This window comes from Petromyzon marinus, chromosome 37 (genome assembly GCF_048934315.1).
Source record: "Petromyzon marinus isolate PM22_M1 ecotype Great Lakes invasive population chromosome 37, UKy_Petmar_22M1.pri1.0, whole genome shotgun sequence".
NCBI classification, from domain to species: Eukaryota; Metazoa; Chordata; class Hyperoartia; order Petromyzontiformes; family Petromyzontidae; genus Petromyzon; species Petromyzon marinus.
Window position 1 is genome coordinate 6,136,720 of NC_133703.1, and position 10,844 is coordinate 6,147,563.

The window sequence follows — 10,844 nt, forward strand, 5'->3', positions numbered from 1 at the left end:
AAGACATGTCACGAGACTCGCTGACTTTTCTTAAAATACTTGAGAAATACAAATCATAGCTGAATATTTTCAATTCCATGTGTATAAGCCTTTGTCTCAGATTTATTGTAAAATAAATATACATGTACAATATAAACATTCAAATATCAGAAAATATTTAATGTATGTTGAATTTCTTTCACACTGTACATAACCAACCATGCTAAACAAGACATGATAAAAACAATCCAAGTCATGGGTTGCATACAATATGCAACTTTGGTTTATTGATTACAAGTTACATAAAAGGTTCTGAAATTTTACAATACAGGTATAGTGCAATCTAAATAAGCAAATGTACTTTTACAGTGATTTCCCAAATGTTTATAACTACACACATACTAGCATGTATGTTCCCAATAAAGGAGTCTCCTTCCAAAATGGATAAAACCAAAATAAGTTTAGTTGTGCTCACAATATTTTTCACATATCCGTTCTCTTTCAAGTGACATTTGAGTCTGCATGGATTTGCTGTGCAAAATACTGCTGCAACCATTCACTAACTCCAACCCTGAACGAACTTCATCACATTTTTCCAATACTTTGTTGTGGCACTTCCATTAACAGGGCAATTACTGTGCCCCATGGGCCCCACAAGTTCACAAGTAATTGCGATTCACACCACAGCACCTGAAGTACCATTGATGTTTAACAACCATGAATTAGCAGGACCAAGCGAACGTATCCTTCTGAGTACAAACCTCGACCACCGCCTTAAAATGCAGCCATCCTTGTTCTCCTTGATGGTGTCAACCAGCTCTTTCAGACGCGACAGGTGGTACACGGCCCTGAGAAGAGACACGATTGAGAGAAAATTACTTGGTTGACTTATTATCATGGTGGAAGCCAGAAAAATCTCACCAAGTCTCAGGCGGGTTTGGCAGTGATATTTTGCAAATTTCATCAGCGAGTGGTATGTGAGAGGAAATCGGAGAACCCGGTGAAAACAGAGGGAGTAAAATGCAAAACTCCGGATATAGATTCAAGATTCCATTGCTGTATTACTAACTCCTGGTTACCTAGCAGCCAAAATCTATAATATATGCTATTACCAAATAGTCTCCCATCCAAGTAATAACCAGGCTTACCTGCTTAGCTTATAACATTCATAATCTGACATCATACTTAGAGGCGGTGCAGCCTCTATGCTGTGCGTGAGTGTGAATATAAAGATAAATTCACAATGGCGTGGAGGGGTTTTCCCAGGGACGATCAGCCCCTAGGAAGACGTCCGTGTTGAAGCTGCCCGGGGAGGGGGCCTCCAAGCCGGGGGATTCCAACTCCATGCGCGCCCTGCTCAGCAGCTCCTCCAATGAGGCTGTGCATCAAGAATCACGCATCGCACGTCACAACCACATGGGTGGCCGCTCAGTCGTCTCTGTGAGAAAAGACTGAATATGTACCTAAAAACATATGAAATGTCATCTGCTATATACAGACTATATATATACACACACACACCTAGGGATCTAAGGTCCTCTGACACGGGCTCCTCGTTGGCTACATTCGTAAGGCCGGAGATGTCCAAATCTTTGAGCCACTCTGGGTACTTTGGTCTGCTTTGCGGGCTCTGAGCGGCACCTGCTCTCTTCGTGCTGGTATCCGTCTCGTGGCTGCTGGTCTGGGAGTCCACATCGCAGTCACGCAGCCAGGCCGGGTACCTGAGCTCAGGAATGCTCGTGATCCCCGACACATCCAGCTCATCCTTTTGGCTTGTTAACCACCTGGGATAGGTACTTGTCGCACAGCCGCCGTTCGGCAAGTGCTCACGCCTAGTTGCTTCACTGCTCCGTTAGTACAACAAAACATTCTTCTGGTTAGAAAAGAAATAATTTTTGGGCTTTGCCGACTCATTTAATGGCATCAGGGCCTTGTTGCTTCTCGCTGTTGAGCTCAACCGTTCAGTTGGCTTATTGCCCCTCACCAATGATGCGCCGAGGCTGTGCGCGGTGACCCCGAGAGATGACCGCTTGCCTCTGTGCGACACTGCGAGGTCTCGGTGGGCGCCAGGCGAGCGGAACAAGGACTTGGAGGAACCGTCAACTGGCGCCTCTAGGAACTGGTCCGTGGTTAGACTGACCGTCGGGCTATAAGCCATGACCGCTGCAGCGCAGCAGTGAGGCTGCACGTGCCCGAGATGAGGTCCTCCACAGGCAGCATGCCACCTGCAATGTAAGACCCACAGACATTTTACTGGTACACAATGAATTTGCTCTCCCCTAGATTCCTTGACCCCTGAACGGCAATCCTGCAATGTTGCCTTACTTTGCACCATCAGTAACTAATGATGTTATCCGTTTGTGGAGTTTGTGAGAATATGGGATAAATCAGTGCATGAGCTGTTATTGTTTAAACTTCAGATGTGTCCAGTCTAGGATCTGCAAATTTTGACACAAAGGTTGGAGGATCACTTAGATTTCACAAACTTTACAAACTCGATAATCAGTGAAGTTGCTGGAAGATGACAGGAGAAAGAAATGCATGCTCCGACCTATCTGTTCAGACCTATGCTATCCTCTCATATGCGTGTGCTTACTGTGGATAGTTTTCTCTGACATAAAATGAACTCATTAATGGAATTTGCCAAGCATCCCAGTGTGGGACTCTCACGAAAATGTATCTTTAGACCTTATTAAGGGTTTTTTTCTAGGGGAATTACATTACATTCATGATAGCATAGCATAATTGACAAGCACCCAGTACAAGCAAATAAATAGGGTTCTCCTCTCCAATTATCCCCCCTCCAGTCAACTAGCTTCGATACCTTATGAGACCTCCTTTGCCAGTAACAAGATATAGTAATAGGTTTTTACCCTTTTATCTGGCACAAAAACTGACACCTTTATACAAGGGATCATGTTTGCGATAACCACAACGCAAGTAGTCAAAATGCAAACAAGAAGACGCTAAGAATAAGAAGACGCCTTTTTGCGTCTTCTGGTCCAACACCAGTGGAGACTGGGATCTCAGAAAAGCCATCTCGGGTATGGACCAATCAAATTCAAGGACAGTGCATATTATCAGAGTTGTCTTTTTTGTTTGCATTTTGACTACTTGTGTTGTGGTTATTGCAAACATGATCCCTTGTATAAAGGTGTCAGTTTTTGTGCCAGATAAAAGGGTAAAAACCTATTACTATAGCTTCAATACCATTGCACCGCGTGCACACTCGATAGCCACTCGAGTGCAAGCACCACGGAGCGATTCCTCGCGTGGCAAGAGGCGCAACCCACCTTCATCCACACTGTGCATCCTCCTCTCCTCCGCGCGTCTCCGCTCCGCCATGCTGCGCGGCGCTGTGCTCTGCACGTATCCTGGGTGGCGGTGACGCACAGATTCCGCTCTGCTCAAAGTCCTCGATGTAGGCGTCCAGCGCACCGCTCGCCTACGAGCAGCACTGCTCTCCGCACACCACAGGGCTGCGCTAGCCCCCGCTTCCGGTCCGGAGCAGCGTGCTGCCCAGGCTGCCGCGAGGGCTTGTGTCCGTCACCGTGCTGTCGCCCGAAGGGCTGTTTGTCTCACCACCGTTGCAGTACATTTTGTACGATTTGGGATGCCTGGACCGGATGGGGCCAGGGAGAGGAATGGCTGTGGCTACAAGGTCACCACTGGTCCTGGTATGGGGGGCACCATGAGGAGCTGCTGTGTGCGGAAAGTGGGTCCGCTGTCGCAACGCGATCGCATGGGCCAGTGTCGACCACTTCGCGTTAGGTCTCTTAAGCTACTGTGGCTGTTGTCCTTTTTTCAACAAAAATTCCAGCCTTTCCCATGGTTTCCTTCATCACACCTGCAAGCTCTATGTACAATTGAAGTGTCATAAATGCACTACCTGCCTACTACTACATTATGAATGATATACATTTAAGAATTAGCTGGAGACAACTCCATGTTTAAAACACACTGTATTCAAAAGAGAAGGCTTAACATTTAACATTGGTTAACGTTTGGCATGCACACCTGCATATAAAAAAATTACCGTACTACTAATACAATGAATGCTAAATATTAAGTGGTATTACAATAGTATGACTACTTATATTTATATATTATCGCACCTCCGAAGAGCACGGTTGGCTTTGTACGATGCGAAAGAGGTTCAACACACATACAGAATACAATACTTTCCGAGCACATTATGCGTACCGAACCTCCAAGTTCCTTACCCTACCCTGAATAAGAATGTGTGCGGAGTACAGCTCCTTTTTAAATCCATTGCTGGCTGACAGCTGTCCCATGCTATGCAGCTCCCAGGGGGAGGGGTTATTTACCATACTTCACCACGCTGGTCAGTGTGAGTTTGGTGATGGCAGGGGGCTATAGAAGTGCATTACAACCATGTACTGAATATTGCTGCACTGATGGCAGGGGGCTATAGAAGTGCATTACAACCACGTACTGAACATAGCTGCATTGGTGGCAGGGGGCTATAGAAGTTCATTACAACCACGTACTGAATATTGCTGCATGGATGGCAGGGGGCTATAGAAGTACATTACAACCACGTACTGAATATTGCTGCACTGGTGGCAGGGGGCTATAGAAGTTCATTACAACCACGTACTGAATATTGCTGAACTGGTGGCAGGGGGCTATAGAAGTGCATTACAACCACGTACTGAATATTGCTGCACTGATGGCAGGGGGCTATAGAAGTACATTACAACCACGTACTGAAAATTGCTGCACTTGTGGCAGGGGGCTATAGAAGTACATTACAACCACGTACTGAATATTGCTGCACTGATGGCAGGGGGCTATAGAAGTACATTACAACCACGTGCTGAATATTGCTGCACTGGTGGCAGGGGGCTATAGAAGTACATTACAACCACGTACTGAATATTGCTGCATTGATGGCAGGGGGCTATAGAAGTGCATTACAACCACGTACTGAATATTGCTGCACTGGTGGCAGGGGGCTATAGAAGTGCATTACAACCACGTACTGAATATTGCTGCACTGATGCTCGCCACGTGAGAGCCACACAGCAGGACAATGCTATACTGTACAATATTGAAATGATTCACCTACAAATACTAAACATTATTGTCTTAACAATCAATACTACTTTTAACATAAACAATAACTAATAAATGCACGCGTAGTAATCGCCGTGCTAACCCTTAGCGTGCAATGTGAGCAGAACTTGTGTTGTAAGTCGTACCCAATCCATTACCGTGCCACACACTCCCATTAACAAACCAACGACATTTACTGAATGTCCTCCTCCTTTACACGGCACAACCAGACAACACTTTGCACACCGAAGTGTCCAAGCCGCGTGCTGAGTGAAGCAAACCCCATTCAATTCTAGATTTAAAGCTTTCGTGACTGCTAGGATCCATACTCTTTGGTTCTATTGGGTAAAGTCACGTAGGTGAAAATTGTTATTTTATTTTCACCTACGTGACTTTACCCAATAGAACCAAAGAGTATAAACCCCATTCACTCTGCGCTCAGCGTTCAACAAAGTTGAACCTGGCTCGCCCTCACGCCTGCCCATCTCTCTCCGTCTCTCACCGGAGATTATTCCATTGATCGTCTTCGCCTTGCCGTCCAGAGATCCGTGTGGATTATCCGTGAGGGTAGTTAAAGGTCGCGGTTATTCGGAGAAGTTTTTTTTATTAATTTTCCCGCCACAACCGCCGCGTCGCCAACGGCCGCTGAAGGCGATGTCCGAGACGCGCGGCCTGCGCATGCGCACTGAGGGTTGAGAGAAACCTGCGGGGAGGGGCAGCGGGGGGCGGGGAAGCCGCCGCCGTTGGCCACACCCACATTCTGGCCACGCCTATATTGAACCGACGTCACGGTGACATCATTCTGGATCGGACTTTATCGTGGGCTGGCTGTGCACGCGAGGAGCTCCTGACTTCTGACTCTGAATTCGAGAAAAAATCAAAGATTCACGATGTCTACCTTCGTCGAGATAGGTAAAGTTTAACGTTAGTGTTAGAGATGTGTGTTTGTGTTAAATGTTGAGCCTGTGGACAAAACTGCTGGGGATGTGCCAGATGTCTCCATCTAACGTTAAGGAGGTTGGAGCCTGGATAGTGCATACCAGGTGTTACAGGCTACATGATGGGAAGCAGAAGGCATTCTAGTAAAATAGGTTTTTGTTTGTACGTTAATGCTCCTCCTTTTCCTTTACCAACCCATACTCACCGGCATGGTGAAGTATGTGCAAATAACCAACACGATTCGTGCGATCGTCAAGAGGCTCTCCAGCAGGGGATTGGCAAAAGGCCGTACAGGAGCAGTTTTGTGAAAAATCATTGATTCTTTCATAATGTACATCTATGATTTATTATTATTATTGTTCATGTGGGTAACCTCGGCGAGGGGGGAAGCAAGGTCGGGAAGAGCGGGGGATGGGGCCGCTTTTGACCACGCCCATATTTAGGTGACGTCACGCCCTTTTGCTGTGACGTCACTATAGCAGGGAGTTATCCTTGGCTGGCTGTGCATGAGGAGCTCCCGAGTTATAACTCACAAGATCTGAGATTAGACCAAAGATTCATGATGTCCACATTTGTTGAGATAGGTAAAGTGTAATGTTCGTGCTATGACGGGGCTTTGGGCCAGTTTTAAATATTGAGATCTCGTCAGTGTTTTAATCGGACGCTCAGCAGGGTTTGAGCCAGGATAGTGCATAACAGGTCTAAAAGTGTGGTGTCGGGCTACATGGTGGGCAGCAAAGGGCAGTCCATCAAAATTGGTTGTACTATACATACTATACGTCTTCACCAACCCACATTAACCAGAGTGGTGAAATGTGGATTTGAAGCTTTCGTGACTGCAAGGATCCATACTCTTTGGTCCCTTCACCTGATGAAGGCCACTTGTTTTGTGGCCGAAACGTCGTGATTGTTGTTCATTTTATTTATTTATTTTTCCCTACGTGACTTTACCGAATAGAACCAAAGAGTACATATGTTATCTCCCGCGCAATATGGTATCTCCCTCGCAAGATGTTATCTCCCGCGCAAGATGTTATCTCCCTGACAAGATATTATCTCCCTCACAAGATGTTATCTCCCTGACACGATGTTATCTCCATGACAATATATTATCTCCCTCGCAAGATGTTATCTCCCTCGCCTCGTATGCAGGAAGTCCGTGAGTTCGATCCAAATTGTGACGCCTGTAATATTTGGAGTTTGCGTGTCTCTCTCTCTGTCTTCTCGTGGCCGCGTGGATTATTCCCTGGGTCCTCCGGTTGTTCCTTTAACATTTAGAATCAACGTGCTTTCAGAGTTATTTGGCTGCTATAAATTTCCACGTGATGCGAATTATTTTCCACCTCGCTACCAAGCCGCGCCAGGGCAGTGCCGAGCCAGCCCCGTGTGGCTCTCAAGGCACCAAGTTATGTTTCTACTGCGGAACCCGAGCCGTGCCACGGACGTCACGTGTGACGAGCGCGTCGAGACGCATGTGGGTGGTGTAGTGCAGTAATTTTCTTTTTTTTTTACTCGGGGGTACGCGGACCCCTGGGGGCTATGTGGCAATGCCCCAGGGTGTACGTGAGATAATGTATAAATATGTGAAATCATATCGGACATGAGTCATTGGTGAATAGTCATGTATGAATCGGACAATGTAAAGTAACTACGATACAATTTGTATCCACGTGGTAACCTGGAACGATATGAAAGCACTTTCTAAACTCACTGATCGTACACAATGCGGGTTTACAAGAGCAGCCAGGGAACTAATGACGTCTCGCGTGCAGAGCGTCCGTTTAATTTGTTTTTATTCGCTTGCAGTTACTAGCAGCTGGTTAGGATATACCTCTCACAAAGTGGACAATTGGTTAAAATATTGACGTTCATTATTCACACGTTGATTTCTCAGAACCACGTTGGGTCAAGGGGGAGTGGGGGGGGCTACTCGGTTTAAACTAAATTCAACAACGAGGGGGGGCACCGGTAGCCAACAACGGTTGAGAACCACTGGTGTGGTGTGCGCTGGTGTCCTTACCGTGCACTCACCGAATGTCACGCACAATGTATGCGTCATTATCCCCGCCCCTGGCCCTGCTTGGCCCCAAGCCATATTCAGACACCGCGTGAGGTTAGCGTATCCCGGTTTTTGGTTCTAGCGCAACATGGAAAACGGCCAGTGGAGAACCAGGCAATAGAAATGTGGGAGGCACTGTTGGCACGTCCATATAAAACTGCACATGTTATCCCGTGGATACAAAATGCAGGTTAAGAGGAAGAATCGAGGCACGGTGATAAAAAAAAAACGTGATAACCCAGCAGGGTTTGAGCCAGGATAGTGCATAACAGGTCTAAAAGTGTGGTGTCGGGCTACATGGTGGGCAGCAAAGGGCAGTCCATCAAAATTGGTTGTACTATACATACTATACGTCTTCACCAACCCACATTAACCAGAGTGGTGAAATGTGGATTTGAAGCTTTCGTGACTGCAAGGATCCATACTCTTTGGTTCTATTGGGTAAAGTCACGTAGGTAAAAAATAAAACAACAAAAATCACGACGTTTTGGCCACAACACAAGTGGCCTTCTTCAGGTGAAGGAACAGAACTGTCGGGACGACAGCACTTCAATTGAAATGTGGTCAAGTAACCACCATGATCTGTGTGGTCACGGGGAAGCTCTCGCAGAAGCTGACAAGCTTCCATCTTGGCAGTAATCATGTTGCCTCTTTTTTACTCTCAGCGTCTCTGCAGCGCTTGCCGCGCTCGCACTCCTCGCCCCATTCACCCCCACCCTCCCCCTCTCTGACTTATTTAACTGCCCTAACCCTGGTTTCTCTCCCACTTCAGTAAAACAGTTTCCTTGCTGTGGTTGTCACACCTGATGATGAGTGCTTGTGTTGCATTCGAAACGTCGTGATTTATTTCTATTTCTATTTTTTTTCACCTACGTGACTTTACCGAAAGAACCAAAGAGTATAGCTGACAAGCTGTCAGGGCAAAAATGACTTTGCATATTCCAACTAATATTTTTTGCCCTGGTTTGTGTCTGACCATGCTGGGCACGGCTTTGTTAAAGTGTACGATATTCAATGGGGTAAAAGTCCCCTAATGGTAATACAACTTTATACCACAGGTGTACTCACACTGGAGCAGCGTCGACATTTATGAGAAAGCTTTACACATGAGTACCATGTGCGGTTCTTTACCGACATTCCCATCCCTGCACCTGCCTCCCCTGTCCCTAATGCAACGAACCCTCTACCCCCACATTACCTATGCAGAGCTCGTGGAGAGAATGAATGAGGAGGAGGGAGCGGAGGGGCATGAGGCTCAGCCTTCAACGGTGCCGCAAGACTTTTCGACGTCATCATTTCAATCTACCCTGGCCCAGGTACGATGCGGCACAACGTGGATTTGCACAGCCTATAAATTAACTTGGCTAATGTCAAAGATGGGAGATTCCTGGTATTTACAGATTTAGTTGTTGTTTGCATTCGCCAACTAATGGGCCCCAAAGTGTAGACATGGCTGCTCCTCATTTATAGATTTGCAGCCTTTGCAGCAGTGCGTTTTGGTGACTATACTGTGCTGATGAGTCCGAATGAGGATTACACCGGTCCACAGTTGCATATCACTGCATAACTGCTGCTGTTAGTCTGTCACATTTGCTCAACTTTATTTTGATGGTGGTTTAAGATAGCATTACCACAATGCACTTTAGAAAATACTGATGTTTTTTGTATAATGCACAGGGGCTAGATGCTTTGTGTACACATTTCTCCAGGTCTCTGGTTTCCTCCCATAGCTAAATGACACAGTGTAACTGGTATTGGCCAAACGTACCAATGCTGAAAAAATACATGCAAATTATTCAATTGGAATTAAACTAAGCAACTTCGTTCTCGACTGCAAAAAAACAGAACTTGGTAGGACCCTCCTTGAAAATAAAAATGTAAAATCATTGAGGTTTTCCTGGGTAAACAAGTACATCATCATAGCAATAAACAACTTGCATACAAATAGCAGATTAACTTATGTCCTGATACATGTATCATGAGCTTATGAATAAATATACATTTCATGCATAAGCTATTACATCTCTCATATTCGTGTGTGTGCTTGCCTTTGCGTGTAGGACACTATCTACTTTTGCGATGGAGTCCGTCGGATCGATTTCATCCTCGCGTTCGATGATGAGGTCCATTCTCAGGACGCCATCAACAATCAGGTGAGAACGAGGAACCTACAAATAATGCTCCACCTTCCTGCACCCAGCATTATCACCCCTCCCCACGTGCAACACCACACGCCTCTAAACCTAGGTTTGACGCAGTGGTGCCAGCTCAGCTCTCTGACTGCTGAGTCACCCTGCCACCTCCATACGAGTCTTTAAATCCACAGTATACATCCTTTATCAAACTGTATCGTCAACTGCAGACCACGCTAGTCAATGAACGCTAGACTCCCATCACTCAACTCGCACATCCATACCCTGAACCATACGCCTCACTGCTTTGGCGAACAACAATCAATTATCGTTACGTATCACACTCCATCCACAACTCCTCAATAAATACACCACTTTCATATTGCACACACCGACACCCAGACATAACTTACAGGATATATGTAATATCCACATTCTAACTGCCAAATGGAAAACTATTATAACAGTGCTGAAGTACCCAGTATGCATTCTCTGCAATATTGATGTTTTTGTTTATTTTGTTGCTATTGTACCCACGCACAATGGATCTATCTCCCTTGTAAAATAGCAAAGCAACTAGCTAAGTGAGACTATCCCTGTAACAAATAAGGTAAACTCAAAGAGTTGATTGACAAAGAGCTGTGCAATTTTTTATT

At 45.9% G+C, this 10,844-nt stretch overlaps 1 long non-coding RNA gene across 1 annotated transcript; it reads right to left on the reverse strand.

Annotated features, from left to right (window-relative positions):
- Positions 1–226: 226 nt before the first annotated feature.
- On the reverse strand, positions 227–2,199 carry LOC142930132 (uncharacterized). Its single transcript, XR_012946090.1, has 2 exons — positions 1,222–2,199; positions 227–827 (listed from the first exon to the last, which is right to left on the reverse strand). It is a non-coding gene; the product is annotated as an uncharacterized LOC142930132 (long non-coding RNA).
- Between the last annotated feature and the right edge of the window lie 8,645 nt (positions 2,200–10,844).